The following is a 16,973-nucleotide window of genomic DNA, read 5'->3' on the forward strand; positions in this document are numbered from 1 at the left end:
TTTTTCTCTTTGAAAAGTGAAAGAAAAATGCTTTCATTTTTATACAATCCCTTTTCCCAAGTCCATTCCACTATACAACCTCCCTTCTGGACTCATGTCATGACAATAATGCCTAGTCATATATACTGTTTAAATAGTTTTCTCTCTCTCATCTGTTTCAATGCAGTATACATTATTCCATCTTTCTCAGTCTCCCTCAAAACCTCAATGTCCTACCTATTTTAAAACAGTGGCACTATGCAATATTTGTCCTTTTGTGGCTGAGATATTTCACTCAGTATAATATCCTCCAGGGCCATCCATTTTGAATAATATTTCATTAATTCTTTCTTTTTCAATGCAACATAGTATTCCATTGTATGAATATACCACAGCTTCTCTATCCATTCGTTTGTTGATGGGCACTTAGGTTGTTTCCAACTCTTTGCTATTGCGAACAAAGCCGTGATAAACATAGGTGTGCATATATCTGCTTGGGTAGCAGTTATGGTTTCTTTGGGGTATATTCCAAGTAGTGGAATTGCAGGGTCAAATGGTATTAAAAAATGGGCAAAGGAAATAAACAGACACTTTACCAAAGAAGACATTCAGATGGCCAACAAACACATGAAGAAATGTTCAAAATCCCTAGCTCTGAGACATGCAAATTGAAACAACTGTGAGATATCATCTCACCCTAGTAAGAACAGCAAAATTTAACAGAACAGCAAGCAACAAATGCTGGCAAGGTTGTGGAGAAACTGCAACCCTTATTCACTGTAGGTGTGACTATGGAAGGCAGTATGGCGCTTTCTCAAAAAGTTGCATCCATTTTGGTCTTTGCTTCCTCTTCTGTCTTTGCAATGACCGTTTGCACTCTTCCTGGATGATACCCTTGATATCCTCCCACAACTCATCTGGCCTTCACTCATTAGTGTTCAAAAGCCTCAAACCTGTTCGTTGTTGCATAACTTCCTCGCCCCTCACCACTTTGCTGTGCACCTCTTATTCTGGACTTTTTACCATACAAATAATGCATAATCATATATTCCTTTTAAACAGTTCTTTCCCTCATCTGTCCCGATGCAATGTTCATTATTTACCTACCCCCTTTTCTTACTTTCCCCCCAACCTCCATGTCAGTTCTGTTTTATAACAGTGACTTTATGCAGTATTTGTCCTTTTGTGACAGAGATATTTCACTCTGCATGGTGTCCTTCAGGGTCACTCATGTTGTATAATGTGAGTTCCTTGTTTTTCAGTGCTCAATAGCACTCCATTGTGTGAATATGGCATAGTATTTTCTGTCCATTCGTTTGTTGTTGGATACTTGGGTTTCTTCCATTTCTTTGCTAATGTGAATAACAGCAATAAACATGGGTGTGCATAAAAAAAAAAGTTACAAATAGAAACACGGCAGCATTTAAACTATGGAATTGCAAATAGTATGGCTGAATTTTATATTACTGAAGGCTTTGTTGCTGTTGTTGATTGCCAAGTCAAACATGACTCATCACGACCCTATGAATAAAAAGACTTGAAGCTTTTCTACAACTATTGTAGTTTCTCAAAGTTCATAGAGTTTCCAGAGAAATATGATCTATATTATTGCAAAAATAGAAATTAATGAAACTACTATTTATTTCTTCTGTGGTTTGAAGTTATCAATGATCTTATCTCACTTGGATCAACAATCAACACCCTTAATACCAGTAGTCAGAAGATGTATATTGTTGTTAGGTATCATCAAGTCGTGTGTAACCCATAGTGACCTTATGAACAGCAGATCTGAACCATATTCTATCCTGTGCCATGATCACACTTCCTGACCCATTACAGCCCAATGAGATAGTTGCCGTGTCAATCTACCTGGTCAAGGATCTTCCTCTCATTCACCAACTTTTCACACTTCTGAGTATCATTTCCTCTGCAAGGAATAGGGTCTCTTAGCAACATGCAAAATGTATTGAACCTTCATCATCTTTGCTTTCAAAGAACACTCTGGCTGTACCCTCTGCAAGACACATTCGTTTGTTCTTTTGGTAGTCCATGAAGTGTTCAACGCTCGTACAATACCACGGATCAAAGCCTTCAATTCTTTTTCTGTTATCCTTATTCATTGTCCAGCTTTCAGATACTGTGTGGATCATAACAAGTTATGGCTAATATTGAGAAGAATGGTAATCCCAAAGCTCTAAATTGTGCTGCAGTTAGAGACCTCTCTAAATTATTGAGTCACAATGTCAGTTTGAGGACTAAGTTGTGCCTGATCAGTCCATGGTCTTTTAAATCATTTGCTAAGTATATGAAAGCTGGACAATGAGTAAAGGTGACAGAAAGAGAACTGATGCCTTTGAGTTGTTGGAAAAGAATACTGAGTATATCAGAAACTGTTAAATGAACAAACCGGTATGTTTTGGAGAAAGTGCAGTGTTAATTTAAGGCAAAAATGGTAAAGCTTCATCTCATACTTTATGCATGTTCCCAGGAGACACTATTCCTTAGAGAGGGACATCTGTTTGGGAATGTGGAGGATCAGCAAAAATGAGGAAGACCTCGCAAGTAGATGGATTGGCACATTTATTGTAGTAATGCACTAAAGTGTGCCAGGATGATAAGGATGACAGAGGATAGGACAGGATTCAGGTCTGTTGTTTATCAGGTATCTATGGGTCATTCTCAACCTGCTGTCACTTAGCAACACCAACATCACCATTATCATATCATCTTAATATCTCCATCACTCTCTTTAATTTCCTAAAGTATTCACTTCTGAATCAGCCCAAATAAACCACCTCTCTTATTTCAATACAGTGAGAACGGTATTTTGGATATTTATCAAAGCCTTTATTAGAGGGAGCATTTTCAAATTGCTAACAGTAGAATAAACATTTTTAAAAAATATTTTTATTTTTACTCACTTTCATTGCATAAAGCCACATCTGACTCTCCGTTAATTTTCTGAGATTTTCGGTTTCTTGGGAGGAGATGGTCTATTATTCTCTCTTGGAGTTTTTAGTGGATTCTAACAACTGGATAGGTTCTATCCAGCTTTTTGTTATTGTTAAGGCACAATTAAGCGAAGTATTGTTGCAGACGGAGGGTAAAGTATTTTTATAATTATTAAAGATGAGACATACAGCCAGGAATGAGATAGTACAGAGAGCATAAAACAGGGGCCAGAAGTTCACCTCTGAAGCCCCCCATTCCAGCTTCCCTGTATCTTTATTGAAAATTATCAGAAAGTAAATCACAAAGAGAATTCAATGCAAATGAAGTGAACTCTTTCTATTGAAAACCTTCTGCTTGACTGGAGGTGGGGGAGGGGTTAGCAAATGCAAGAATCTGGGAAACCCTTAAGTATTGCCTTAGTGCCTCAGGGTGAACTCTAGGGCATACCTAGCCTCCCCCACATGGTGATAGCATTCTAACATTCAGTTTATTACAAGTATTTAGTGTTGGCTTCCATTAAAGTACAACTCATAGCCACCCTAAGAACAATAAATATGAACACTGTCCTTTTTCATGCCATCCTCACAATCTCTGACACACTTAAGTTCATTGCTGCAGTCACTAAATCAACTTATCTGGTCAAGGGTCTTTCTTTTGCTGTCCCTCCATTTTCCCAAGCAAAATGTAATAGCTACACAAATTCCTGTGGACTATGGCATTTGGTATTTTCAATTATATACTATGTATCTGAAAGATGGACAGTAAAAAAAGGATAACAGAAGAATCAATATTTTTAAGGAGAGATACTAGAGAAGAGTGCTGAACATTCAATGGATTGCCAAAAGGACAAACAAGTATATCTGGGGAAAGCCAGATAGTTCCTTGGAGGCAAAGATAGTGAGGCTTTCTTTCATTATCCTTTGAGCATACTGTTAGGAGGGACCATCCTTGGAGGAGGACATCATGATGGGTTAAATGGAGGACCAGAGAATGAGAGGAAGATCCTTAATGAGATGGACACGGTGACTGTAATGGTGGGCTCAAGGGCATCAGAGATTATGAGAATTGTATAGATAGGTCATAGTTCAAATTCATTATTCAAAGTATTGCTATAAGTCCTTGTTGACTCAACAGCATGTAACAACATGCAATCAGAGCTCCACATTTTAACTCGTTATTTTCTCATTACTGTTAAGTCAGAACCAACTCATAGTTGACTTTCAACAGGTTTTAGAGGTCTCTCTAGTGGTCTAGTGGTAAGGAGTTGTGCTGCAAACCAAAGGTGCAAAGTTTGAATACTGCAGCTATTCCATGGGAAGGAAAGCAACCTCCTCTTACACATTTTAAAGCCTCTGAAAATCTGCTGGAGCAACAACAATAGGTTGGTTCTGACTCAAAGGCACACATAGCCACCACATTGAATTGCACAAGAGAAGATTTTTCATGGAGCTACTAGAATTCCAACTGCCAGAGATGCACCACATTTAGACTTAACAGAACAACATTCAGAGTTTCACATTTTATGTAGTAAATGAAAATCTAAACCTTCTGGCTTCTCTTGAAACATTTACAAGAAAATTTAAAAAAGTGTTAAATACAATTGTTCTAATTGATGTATCTTAATTTTTAAATAATGCCTTTAGGGAGATAGTAGTAAAAATGCACATATATACTTACAGAAACGTGCACATATTCATTCACAAAATAAACTTATATTAATGACATTATTAATCATAATAGCTACCACTTATTAGACTCTAACTTAATATCAGCTATGATGCTAAGAAGTCAACATATATTATCTTATTTGATCCTCAAAGTAAATTTTGAAGATTAAATGATTACCATTTAGAAAGATTTAATAATTTGACCAGAGTCACATTGTAGAGTTGTGGTTAAAACTGTAATAGAGGGACGAAAAACACTATTTAAAATTTTAACTGTTCAATGTTATTCTATGAATTGGAGTATAGAATATAGTTTGTTTTATTACCACTGCTGCTACTGTAACTACTTTAATCTATTACAGAGAAGACAATGATTTTAGAGCCCCTACTGGCTGTGTGATTATTTCATAAATACATATTATAAAGGTTGGTTTTATACATCCTACTTTTCACAGTAGAATAATGAAAGTTTTAACTGAGGATGACAATCTTGGAGAATGGGGTGAAGAAACAGAATTGTAGAGCACAAGGCATGAAAAGAACCACCAATATTGTAAGAAGTTGAGACCAGTGGAGATAAGAAGGGAGGGAATAAAATCAGAAGAATATACTGGTGGCATTTTTAGGGGTAAATACCTAATATATTATTTTAATTTGTCTATATTTTTTAATCTCCCCCATGATTGAAACCTTTCAGTAAAAATTTTACCATAGGCGATGCTTTTGTGCTGTTCCAATATCAATTATAGGATCTTATGATAGATAGACAGGCAGACAGACAGACGGGCAGTTTCTTTCTTTTATGATACACAATTTCCAAAATACCACTATAAACTCAAAAAGAGTTTGAATTTTTAGTTGTGTCAGTGAGCGCAAGAGGAGAGTACAAACAAACTGAAGAATCCAAGGATTTTACAGATTTCAGAGCTAAGTTTCAAGAAAGAGAAACCAAAAGTAAATGTAACAGGAAAACTGCAGTAACATTTGATCATATGAAAACCACTTCATAGAGAAAGAAACTATATCAAAATTCATTACTGTTAAGTCAATTACAACTTTAGAAACACTCCACTGGGTTTCTGAGGTGGTAAATCTCTATGGAAAGAGATTTCTCTTTATCTTGCAAGGCAGTCAGTGGATTTGAACTACTGACCAAGCTTATATCACCTTGAGCTGGTGGGGCTCCTTTTAGAGAAAGAAACTCTTATATAAAACAAAGCATCTTGTGAAGCCATTCTATAAACATTACCAATCACCACTCCTTTTTCTGTCTAGAAACAGCCTCTACATCTTGATACCTAAGAACACATTATTGACATGTGGACTTCTGTGGACCTCTAATGTTCTTAAACACTGTTACCTGTGTACAAGAAGATAACAAAGACAATGTAGAATAAGTCTGTGAGAACATCCTGTATGGTATTGGATTTATTAGTAAGTTTCTGTTGTTGTAAATGTAAAAATGATGGGTTTTGATCTACTTTTTTTTTATTCAAGAAGTATATGAGTGTCTATCTTATGTCACTCACTATTCTAGGCATTAAAAATACAGCAATGGTTATATGAAAAAGTCCCACATTCAATGGAGCTCACAGTCTAATGGAATACTTTGACAATAAGCTCATAAAACAACACAAGTAAAAGTGTTTGATAGTTATGAGCAGAGTGATCCTCAATAAGATGTGTATGGAAGACCTTTTTAAGGACATGAGTTTTTAACTAGAGCCTATAAGATAAGAAGATACCCACAACAAGAGATATGTATGAGATCAATTATAGAAATGGATGCAGAAAGTATTATTTTATTGAGGAGGAGAATCAGTTTTTGGAATATTTCAGAGACAGAATGAAAGTCAATGTGGCTACATTGTACTGTGTAGTAAATAAAGGAGAGGAAGTATAGCAGTTGAATTCAAAGGAACAGATGAAAACTAAATCATGTCGGATATTCCAGATGTTGACAATAGAAATATAGAATAGTTGTGTAATGTTTTGGTATTACTCAGCAGTATAGAGGTCATTTAACTCTGTAGATAGACAGAACCTATAAATACATACACGAAGCTAGTTAAAAAATGTATAACTGACTGCATGTTCTTCTCCAAACTATGCTTTTTAATTTGATTCCTCCTGTAAATCAACATCTTTGCCAGGAAATTATCCTACAGGGTGGAATTGTTTCCTTGTAGCCTCAACAGTGCTTCAGATTCTTGACAGTCTTAATGAACTTCAGAACTAAGGCTTCCCTAGTTGAAACAACCCACAACTCTCTCAATCTTTGGGAAGAAAATCTCCTGCATTTATTTATTCCTCACCCCTGTCTTAATGTTCCCAAGGTTCAAACACAAAAACAGTTTCTTTTAAATTTAGATTTACATTTTCTTTTAAATTCAATATGGTGAAAATTTTCAGTCTGGCTGTTTTGAGGTTTGTTTGGTTGCTTTTTGCTCTTGTTTGCTTGTTGTTCTGTTCTTTTGTTTGTTTTTGTTTTTTTTATTTTCCTGATAACTATTTATCCACCATATCTCCCCTCTCTTTTCCTTCTTCTGCTTTCTTATTTTTGAACTTTTTTTTTTCTTTTCTGCTAGATGAGCTGATTTTCCAGCTGTGTGGGGCACAGCAATTAAACTAATCAGTCTGTTGATCTTAAAGATCAAACCATGCATTTCTGTTCTCAAATGGACCTTCTGTCACTCTACACATTCTACATCTTTTAAGCTCTGAAGACATGCTATGAAGATGATCTGTATTCACTTAGACCTCACTTATTCAGTCATTTTAATAGAGTCAGGACTAATTTGTAGGAAACCCTCCAGCACATTTTACAATGCTATAAATCACAAGGGAAGAGATGTTTATCTTTCTCCCACAGGAATTCCAACTTCCAGGGAGCCATGACTTTTGGGTTAGCAGTCTTAAGGGCTACATCACCAGTACTCCCAAGTTTTTGTTGTTGTTGTTGTTTTGAGGTGCCATTGAGTCAACTACCACTCAGTGACCCTATAAAGAACAGATTTTAATCCTATTCTACCCTGTGCTATTCTTACAATCTTGAACACTGTCAAACCCATTGCTGCAGTCATTGTGTCAATTTATCTGACTTAGGTTCTTCTTCTCTTTCACTGACCACACACCTTTCCAAATATGGTACCCTACTTCATGGAATACTTTTCCCTAGGAACATGAACAAAGTTTATAAGACAAAACTTTATCATATTTCTCTCCAAGGAAAAACATCTTTTTTCCCTTTTGACAATTCTTCAGTACTTTTCCATAACGGCAAAGATTAAAGGCATGAATAATTTTTCTATCATCCTTATTTATTGTACAGCCTTTTGTATCTACATCTGGTCAATATGATTTTTCCCCTCCTCTGAATCCAAATAACTAAAAGGCTTGGTGGAATTGGGATGAGGGAAGGATAGAGTCAGCTTCAAACCTTAAAAGATGCATCACTTATTTTCAATGCCAATGTCTTCACTGGAGTTACTTAATGATACAAATCACTAACACCACTATTAACTCAAAAAATGGAAGTTTGTGTCCATGTAAAATCTCCTTCAAAGAAAATTTGACAATCTAATTCTTTAAAAAAGTAGTCCCTAAAAGACTTATGATGTAGAATTCTTCACTAATATTCTAATGACCATAGTATTGCAATGTGTCAGAGCTGACTTAAGACAACCAGTATCTGTTAATGTCTCTGACAGAGTACCTCCTATGTGCCTTCCAGAATGCAATCTTAATTCTCCTTTATAGTGTAGAGTCCAGCTGAGAGTGGGGAGTTAGAGAGACTTGAGAAAAGGTGAACATAAAATAGTTGGGGTACAAAGGGATGAAAGATTACAAGAATCTTAAGTTACTTTATTCAACACAAACAAAGCTTTAAGTAAAATATTAAAATGATAAAAATATACTATAAAACAAATAGAAGCAGTTACAGCAAGGAGTATAAATATATCTTCAAGAGCATTCTCTTAGTATAAACATTAAATAGTGGATTTACAAGGGATATGATCCTAATGTTTACTCAGAGTCTCATTAATAAGGCTTTTCTTCTAGGCTTTATAAGTATTCCTATTATCAAAGCCATTATCCGTAGATTTTCCTGAGTCAGAACAGCTGAGTAGTCTAAGACATTTGAGTGGTCTAAAGATTCTGTTCGTTATTTAATCAAGCTCTTCCACTTGGTCACAGTCCTCTTTTAACTTCACATTATACTATTTTCCAAAGCATGCAGTAAGTTCTTCATAGCATGTTACATAAGAAAAAACCTTATGTAAAATTAACTTTTTGGTGTTTAGTTGGTTGGGTTTTTTTGGTTGTTTTTTTTTTAAGGAAATTTGAGATAAGTAAATTCTTTTGCTGTATAAATTATCTTTTAAATTCCTTAAACTGCATTTTAAATGTTTAAAAAAAAGTAGTTTAAAGCCTGTAAAAAATAATTTATACAGTTAAGAAATTGGTTTAAAATGAAGAAAAGCATGCTTCAAGACTGTTTGCTTTCTCCATACCTATAAATATGTCTGCCGTGAAAACCATTTAAGAAACTGCTTAATGAAGAAAAATGTGGCATTAGGATCATAGGAAGATTCATCCACAACCTGCCTTATGAAATACACACAATCTTGTTTGCTGAATGGTACTTAAAATGCTTGCTATACATGATTAAAGACTACAGCATTCAATATGGATTACAATTCAACAACAACAAAATAAATTTCTTCAACACTGGACTAATAGATAACATAAAGATAGCTGGAGAAAAAATTCTTCTTGTCAATGATTTTATATTGCTTGAATCCAAAATAAACACACCCTTGTGTCAGCAGTCAAGAAATCAAAATGCTTCTTGCATTGGGAAAACCTGCCGTCAGAAAATTTTCCAAGTTGCCAAGGAGCAACGATGTCAGTGTAAAGACCAACAAACATCTGATTCCAGTCAAGATTTATTAAATTACTGCTATGCAGCTGAAAGTTGTAAAAGGAATAACGATAACAAGAGAAGACCTGATTCCTTTCACTTGCAGTATTGGAGAAGAATATCCCATGAACTGCCAAAAGAATACATAATTATATCCTGGAAAAAGTACAACTAGGGTGCTCTTGAGAGGCAAGGGTGGTAAACGATTTTGGACATGTTGTTAGGAAGCACCAGTTCTTGGAGAAGGGCAACATGCTTGGAAAGTCCGAGTTTCTAAGATTTATCACTCAAAATTTTCTTTCCAAGACAAAGGATTAACTCTTTTATACTGAAGTATTTCTTATTAAGGAGAGTGGATGCTATATAGATGGTGAGAATATGTGAATGGGCACATTACCCTGTGCACAAGGGAACTGGATGTCAACTATTCCACAAAGAGATTGGCCAGTCTCAACAATCTGCAAGGGCATTGGCTAGTCTTGTCAATAAATTGAACAGTTCTAGCTACAGAGATGGATCTTCTGGCACTATTAAAGAAAAAGCAAGGTAGGATACCCTTTCTGTTCCAGCTATAACTTTGGCAGCAACATCTATGGCAGAATTGGAGATATGATGTAAGATGAGACCTTGAGGCAGAAGATAGCCAATGTTGACAGGACTGGTAACTTTGACAATTGGAAGGTGAGACAAGCCAATATTGGTAGGCCTGAGAACTTAGGAACACAGGCTTTAAAGGTGCAAGGCTTGAGGCTGAGGTGTCACTGTGCATATTTCAGGAGCTATCTTGACTGTATCCTATTATTTTTCTTTATTCATTTTTTTTTAAAATTAATGTCAATGAAAGTTTACAGAGACTTAGGGTTTCCAGTCATTCATTATTCCACTTTTCTCCCAATTCACTTTTCTCCTTGATGAGTAAAAGAAAAACTCCTTCATTGCTATGCAATTCCTCCCCCCAAGTCCACTGGACTGTGCAGCTTTCACTCTGGACTCCTAATATGACAATTATACCTAATCATATATTCCTTTTAAACAGCTCTCTTCCTCATCTGTTGCATCTGTATTCATCATTCCTCTCCTTCTTCTCTGTCTTACCTCAACCCCAATATGACGTCATATTTTACAATAGTAGCCCTGTGCAATATTCATCCACTTAGCGTAAGATTTCATGAGTTCCTTATTTTTCAGTGCTGCATAGTATTCCATTGTGTGAATATACCAGAGCTTCTCTATCCATTAATTTGTTGATGGGCACTTGAGTTGTTTCCAGCCCTTAGTTATTGCAAACAAAGCCACAATAATCATGGGAGTGTATATATATGCTTGGGTAGCGGTTATTCTATTATTAATCTGGATTACAAGTTTTTTACTTCACCAATAAGATTCTGAGTGGTCTGTGGCTTAGCAAAGTAGTAAGATTGGTGTTGAAGTGAGTAGAAAGAGGTATGGAAATGTGGAGGCAATATATGAGTTCATGGGAATTGGTTTTGTGTTGTTGAACAGTTCCCCTTTGTGAAGCTGTACACGTGTGGCCTTTGCTCTTTTTGCATAAATGTAGAGGGCCAGCAAGAGAGATAAAGATCTTCAGCAAGAGGTGTTGACACAGAAACTCTAGTTATGGACTCAAGTGTATCAAGGATGATGATGAAACTGGCACAGGATAGGACGAGATTTAAATCCATTAATCATAGTGCTAATGTAAGTTATAGTGAATTTGACAGAACTTAACAACAATGACGACATCTTAAGTTAAAACGTATTTTAATAGACTAATATATTCCACATGATAGAAGGAGTATACATCGATGTTGTTAAGGATTTTATTTTATTTAACTCAATAATTATCACCCACATTAGCAATACTCAAGAAGTCAAAAGAAATGTACAAATCTACTGTCAATGAGCTTTTTAAAATGCTTCAAGATTAAAATGCATATAATCTAACTCATGGTACATTTTTATACTTCCTATAGAGCTGAAAATTGATCAATGAATAAAGAAGACAAAATAATTGTTATCTTTTAGTTACCCCACTATTATCTATGTCTTGGGGTTCTGTGTTTTGCAGAAACTTAAAACCTATCAGAAGAATTATTCATGTGACTGTGGGTGATGTAGGATGATTTTGCAGGTACTGGTGTGCAATGATGCACCAGGATCCTGCAGACTTCTAGTTGCAGTATGTCTAGATGTTGTGTCCCAGAGAGCAAACATCCCAAGAGAACATGATCATTGAGGTTCCATTACTTTATATAGGCCTCTGGTAGCATAGGACTTGCATCCCACTCTAATCTTATCTCCTTAATGCAATAAATTCTTCATCACAGAATTGGAAGCTATTGATAGAAGGGCCACATCAAACCATTGCACTGCAGCCAGTCTTTGAAAAAACAAATAGAACATCACATCATACAGGCAAATGTAGAGAATCAGTAGAAAAGAGAAAGAGCCTCAATAAATTATATTGACCCAGAGACTAAAATAGTGGGCTGACTCATGAGTAAGGTTATGGCAGTGACTTAGAATAAATGAAAGTTTTAATCTGTTGTTTATAGAGTCACTAAGAATAGTAGTTGAATCAATGGTACATAACAGTAACAGTAGCAAAACATTTCTTCAAATTGAAAATTTTAATATACCCATATGAGAAATCCCTTTAAAAACCATTGCATGGGAAAAGTATTGTTTTGTATCATGACTATTGAATTTCATCTTTCTGTGGAAAAGGGACATTGAGTATACGCAAAGAACATTGGTAAGGCCAATGGAAGCCATTTCAAGAATTACTGTCTTACCATTTTGTTGTTGTGGTTGTGTACCTTTGAGTTACTTGCAACTCATAGTGGCCTTATGCACAGTAGCCCTGAATGCTGTCCTATCCTGAGCCAATCTCACTATCTTTGAGACTCCTACCTCATTAAACCGGTTAGTGTATATATACATCTCCTTCAGGATCTTCTTCTCTTGCACTGTTCCTCTATCCTTTTAGGCATGGTATCTTTCTCCAAGGACTAGTCTCTCCTGGATACATGCTTGAATTACATGAGATGGAGATTCAAAATCTTTGCCTCCAAGGAATAAGTTGGTTTCAACATCACTAGGGAAATTTTTTGTTCACTTGGGAGTCCATGGTATGTTCAGTAATTTTCTCCAGCAGCACAACACAAAGGCATTGATTTTTCTTAGTAATTTCCTAGGTCTCTGACATATAGTAAGCAATTGCAAGGACCATAGCCTGGACCAGGCACACCTTTATTTCAAGACTGATATCATTGTTCTTTAGAGCTCTGGAGAGATCCTTGTTAGCAGATTTTCCTAACACAATTAGTCTTTTGATTTCCTTACTTCTGGTGCCAAGAGTATTTATTGGGAGCCAAGTAAGTGGAAATTGTTAATAATCTCAATAATGTCTTCTCCACCTATTAAGGTGCTGCCAATTGGCCTTGTGGTGGGAAACTTTGTTTTCTTGATGTTGAGTTTCAAACCATAATAAAGTAGGCATTCCTTGATCTTTTACAGTGCTTGAATCCCTCTTTAATTTGAAAGAGTAAGGCTGTGTCAACTGCATAACCCAAGTCGTTAATGAGTTTTCCTCTAATGCTGATGTAACGTTCCTCTTCATAAAGTCCAATCTTCTGAATGACCTGTTCCACATACAAATTGAAAATGTATGGAGACAGTGTACATTCCTGACATACTTCTTTCCTAATTTTGGACCATCCACTGTTTTCTGGCTCTATTCTGACAACTACTTCTTGATCCAGGTATAGTTTTTGAATGAGCACAATCACATGTTCTAAGATTCCCATTCTTCTCAATATCAGCCGTAATTCATTGTGATCCACACAGTCAATTGTCTTTACATTGTCAATGAAACACAAATGCTTAATTTTGTTATGCATGTAATATTCATTGCCGTTTACTTAATTCACACTCAAGGTGAGCCTACAGCACAGAATAGACATTCTCTAGAAGCTTTTCATTGTTATGAACATTAGAAAGTAAATGTTTACTTTTTTTTCACATGGGATGACTGGTGGATTTGAACCACTAGTCTTTTGTTACTAGCTGAGTGTTTTAGTTACCATGCCATCAATTTTCCTTGGGTAGTCAAATGTGTTTATAAAAAAATATTCTTTGAGAGTTATTATTTTTTTAACTTCATTTAGTTTTGGGGAAAATAACTTTAGCAGAAAAGGGTTTCTTAGCCAGAAATTAGTTTACTTTAAATTAAAATAAGATTTTTGAGTAGAAAATATTTGTCCAAGCACTGAATTCTAATAATGACTTCCTTTGATTCCAGTCCTATTTTTCCTTTATTACTTGGAAAATGACAATTTCTTTAGTTTCTTTGCATTCCTAATGAATCTGTTGTATAGATACTGAGCATTGTTCTCTCCTTGGAATATACTGATAATTAAACTCTGGTATCTCAAAAGATTGCGTACGAGTAAAAAAAAAGAAATCACATTTGTTAGGTTTGTATTGGTTGTTCCCTATAGATTTAGATGTATTCTGGTCACTGTTTATTACATTAAACTGCAAAGTTCTTACGCTTGAGGTTTGGCTACTGAAAAAGAAAATAAAGGTATGAAGCCAAATATGTTCTACAGTTACATAAAGGAAGTGAATAGAACTAATAATCTAACCGGATTTTCAAAAGATTTTTTTTCTACAATAAAGCCTTAAGTAAATGGAAATATAATAATAAAGGATAAAAGAGATTGCTTGATCTACAGAGAAGCATATTGGCCTATGACTGAAAGGTTCTACTGAATCTTAGATAATACCCCGGCTTTCCTTTACTTGATATGCTTTCTCATTCAGAAGCAGTGAGATCCCTGTAGACAACCATGGACTTCATTTGATTTTGTATGTGCTAGATGGGTATTCTTTGTCCATAAAGAATTATAACCACAGAAACCTGATGGAGGGTCACTGTAAATTGACACCGACTTGACAGCTGTGGGCAAGCAGATATTGTATGGTTGTGTTGAGATTATTGCATTCACTGAAGACAATAACTGGTCAACAATACAGCAGTTTTCTAAAAAAAGTGTGTGAAAATTGTGAGTTAGAAGAAGAATCAATTCTGTGTTTTTCAGATTTTCAAACAGGTTTCTATTAAGTGCATTCATGTGCAGGCACTGCCTAAGGGCTTGGTATCTAGAGAAGACCAGGTTTACTTACTGACATTGACTGATCTCATAATGCAACTACACAAGTAATTTAGACTTATGTCATGAACTGGCTTTAGTTAGAAGACATTAAAGTAAATACTGACCTCAGAAAGATGACAGGGAATAAATAAAATCTACTAGATTAATTTTAGTCATATGGGAAATTCAATGTTTATGCACTAGTCACCTCATTAGCCTGATTTTTAATATAGTTTTGGTTTCTATCTACAACAAAATATTGCTTCTACATCTATATTTAATCTTTAATTTGAGAAAAGATACCAGTCATGGCTTTGAAGTAATTTAGCCTATATTATTGCTGCTGCTTCTAGCTTACAGGATGATCTTCTCATACTGGCTATACAGTTTATTGACCTCTAAGAAGATTCAAGGAGCTATGCCAAGATGATGACAATTTCCTAGATTAAAAGTTCATGAATCCTTACTCTCATGATTTCTGGGTCTGCTGCTTTATCCTACATCTCGCTTATTTGTGATAGATTCACATTTTTGTTGGTTTAGAATACTTGTTTTTCTTAGAATGGAATACTATGCAGCACACAGGAGCAATAACTTTGTAAATTATTACCTAACTTGGCAAGGACTGGAGAGCATTTTGTTGAGTGAACTAACTCAGTTTCAAAAGGATAAATGTTGTATAAAATGTTACTGTAAAATGAGTAGAAGGATCCATCAGGGGTGGGAGAGGCTGGAAGCAGAAGGATGTGGATGTGTAGGAGAGGGGAGATTAATCATTGGGTTGTACAATTTGATAGGAAGGGTGAGAGAAATTGGAAGAATTTGTTCAAATTTGTATTTGGATTTTTAAAATAAACTAGTAGAGAATAAAAGATAATGACTCTTAACTGTATTAACAAATATCATACAAATTGTTTCATAAATCCCTGTAAACTTAAGCCAGTGTAATAAACTATAGTTTATCTAAACCAGTTCTATACTCATACTGCAGGAGGCATTTCAGTTCCTTTGAAGAGTGTTTAGAATATTTTTCCTGTTGCTTCTAATGCTTCTTTTAGAGGAAAAGTATTTAAATAATTTTTACTGTTATCGTAGTCTATGCTCTTGAACTTGAGCCTGCACTTGTTGACTGATTTTGATTTTCAGGTATGACCTTGATATTTTATGTGAATGGACATTAGATTATACTTACTAACATGATTGTAGCCACTCTTAGCCTATTTCTACAGGAATAATTTCTCTATCCTTGTCTCTTTAGTATATAAACTCTGGATTTAATCATCTTGGCCATTTCAATGAGTGAATTCACCTTGGTTCTCCATAACCAAGAGGGTGCCAGGAGAAACACTGTTCAAGTGGTAGTGCTGTATTAATCGTTAAGTATTATGGTTTTTTATTTAGATTTTTTTATAATTGTTTTTTCAATTTATCTAATGAATCCAAAACTAGTTTAAAATATTAATCAACAACTCTCAATTCACTGACATTCACTTGGGGTCAGATAATAGCTGGCCTTTCCAAAAAGTTTATGGAGACTATAAATCTTACAGATGATTGTTCATCTTTCTCCTGTATTCTCCAAAAGTGTATTCAGACCATCAAAGAGGTACCACTTTTATTTTGCTTAACAACACAACTCTCTCTGGACTGCAGCACCAAAGCTCACCAAATATTAATAAGCTGTTCAAACACAACAGTGTTCTATCTCCATATCTTTTCAGTCTATATGTGGAACAGATTATCCGGGAGGCTTTGCTCTATCAGGAGAAGTGTGACATCAGAATTGGAGTTAGACTCATCAACAAACTCTGTTATGCAGATGACACAACCCTGCTGGCTAAAACTGAGGAGGACCTGAACTGCTTGCTGCAGAAGGTCAAGACCTGCAGCCTTCAATATGGATTGAAGCTAAACATCAAGAAAACAAATATTCTCACCACTGGGTAGATTGGAAGCATCATGATGGATGATGAAAAGATTTAGATTGTTGACAGCTTCAGTTTTCTTGGCTCTACAATCAACAGTCTTTATACTAGCAGCCAGGAAATTAAAGGACCAATTGCATTGGGAAATTCTGCTGTCAGAGACCCCTCCAAGATACCGAGGAGCAACAATATCAGTCTGGAGACTAAGGTGTGCCTGATACAGGCTGTGGTCTTTGCAATTACTTGATGTGCATTAGAGCTGGACAATGACTAAGGATGAAAGAAGGAGAGTTGATGTCTTTGAGCTTTGGTGCTGAAGAAGAATATTGACTATACCATGGACTGCTAGGAGAAAAAAACAAGTTTG

Source organism: Elephantulus edwardii, unplaced genomic scaffold (genome assembly GCF_000299155.1).
Source record: "Elephantulus edwardii isolate Elephantulus edwardi_28Jun2011 unplaced genomic scaffold, EleEdw1.0 scaffold00398, whole genome shotgun sequence".
Taxonomy (NCBI): Eukaryota; Metazoa; Chordata; class Mammalia; order Macroscelidea; family Macroscelididae; genus Elephantulus; species Elephantulus edwardii.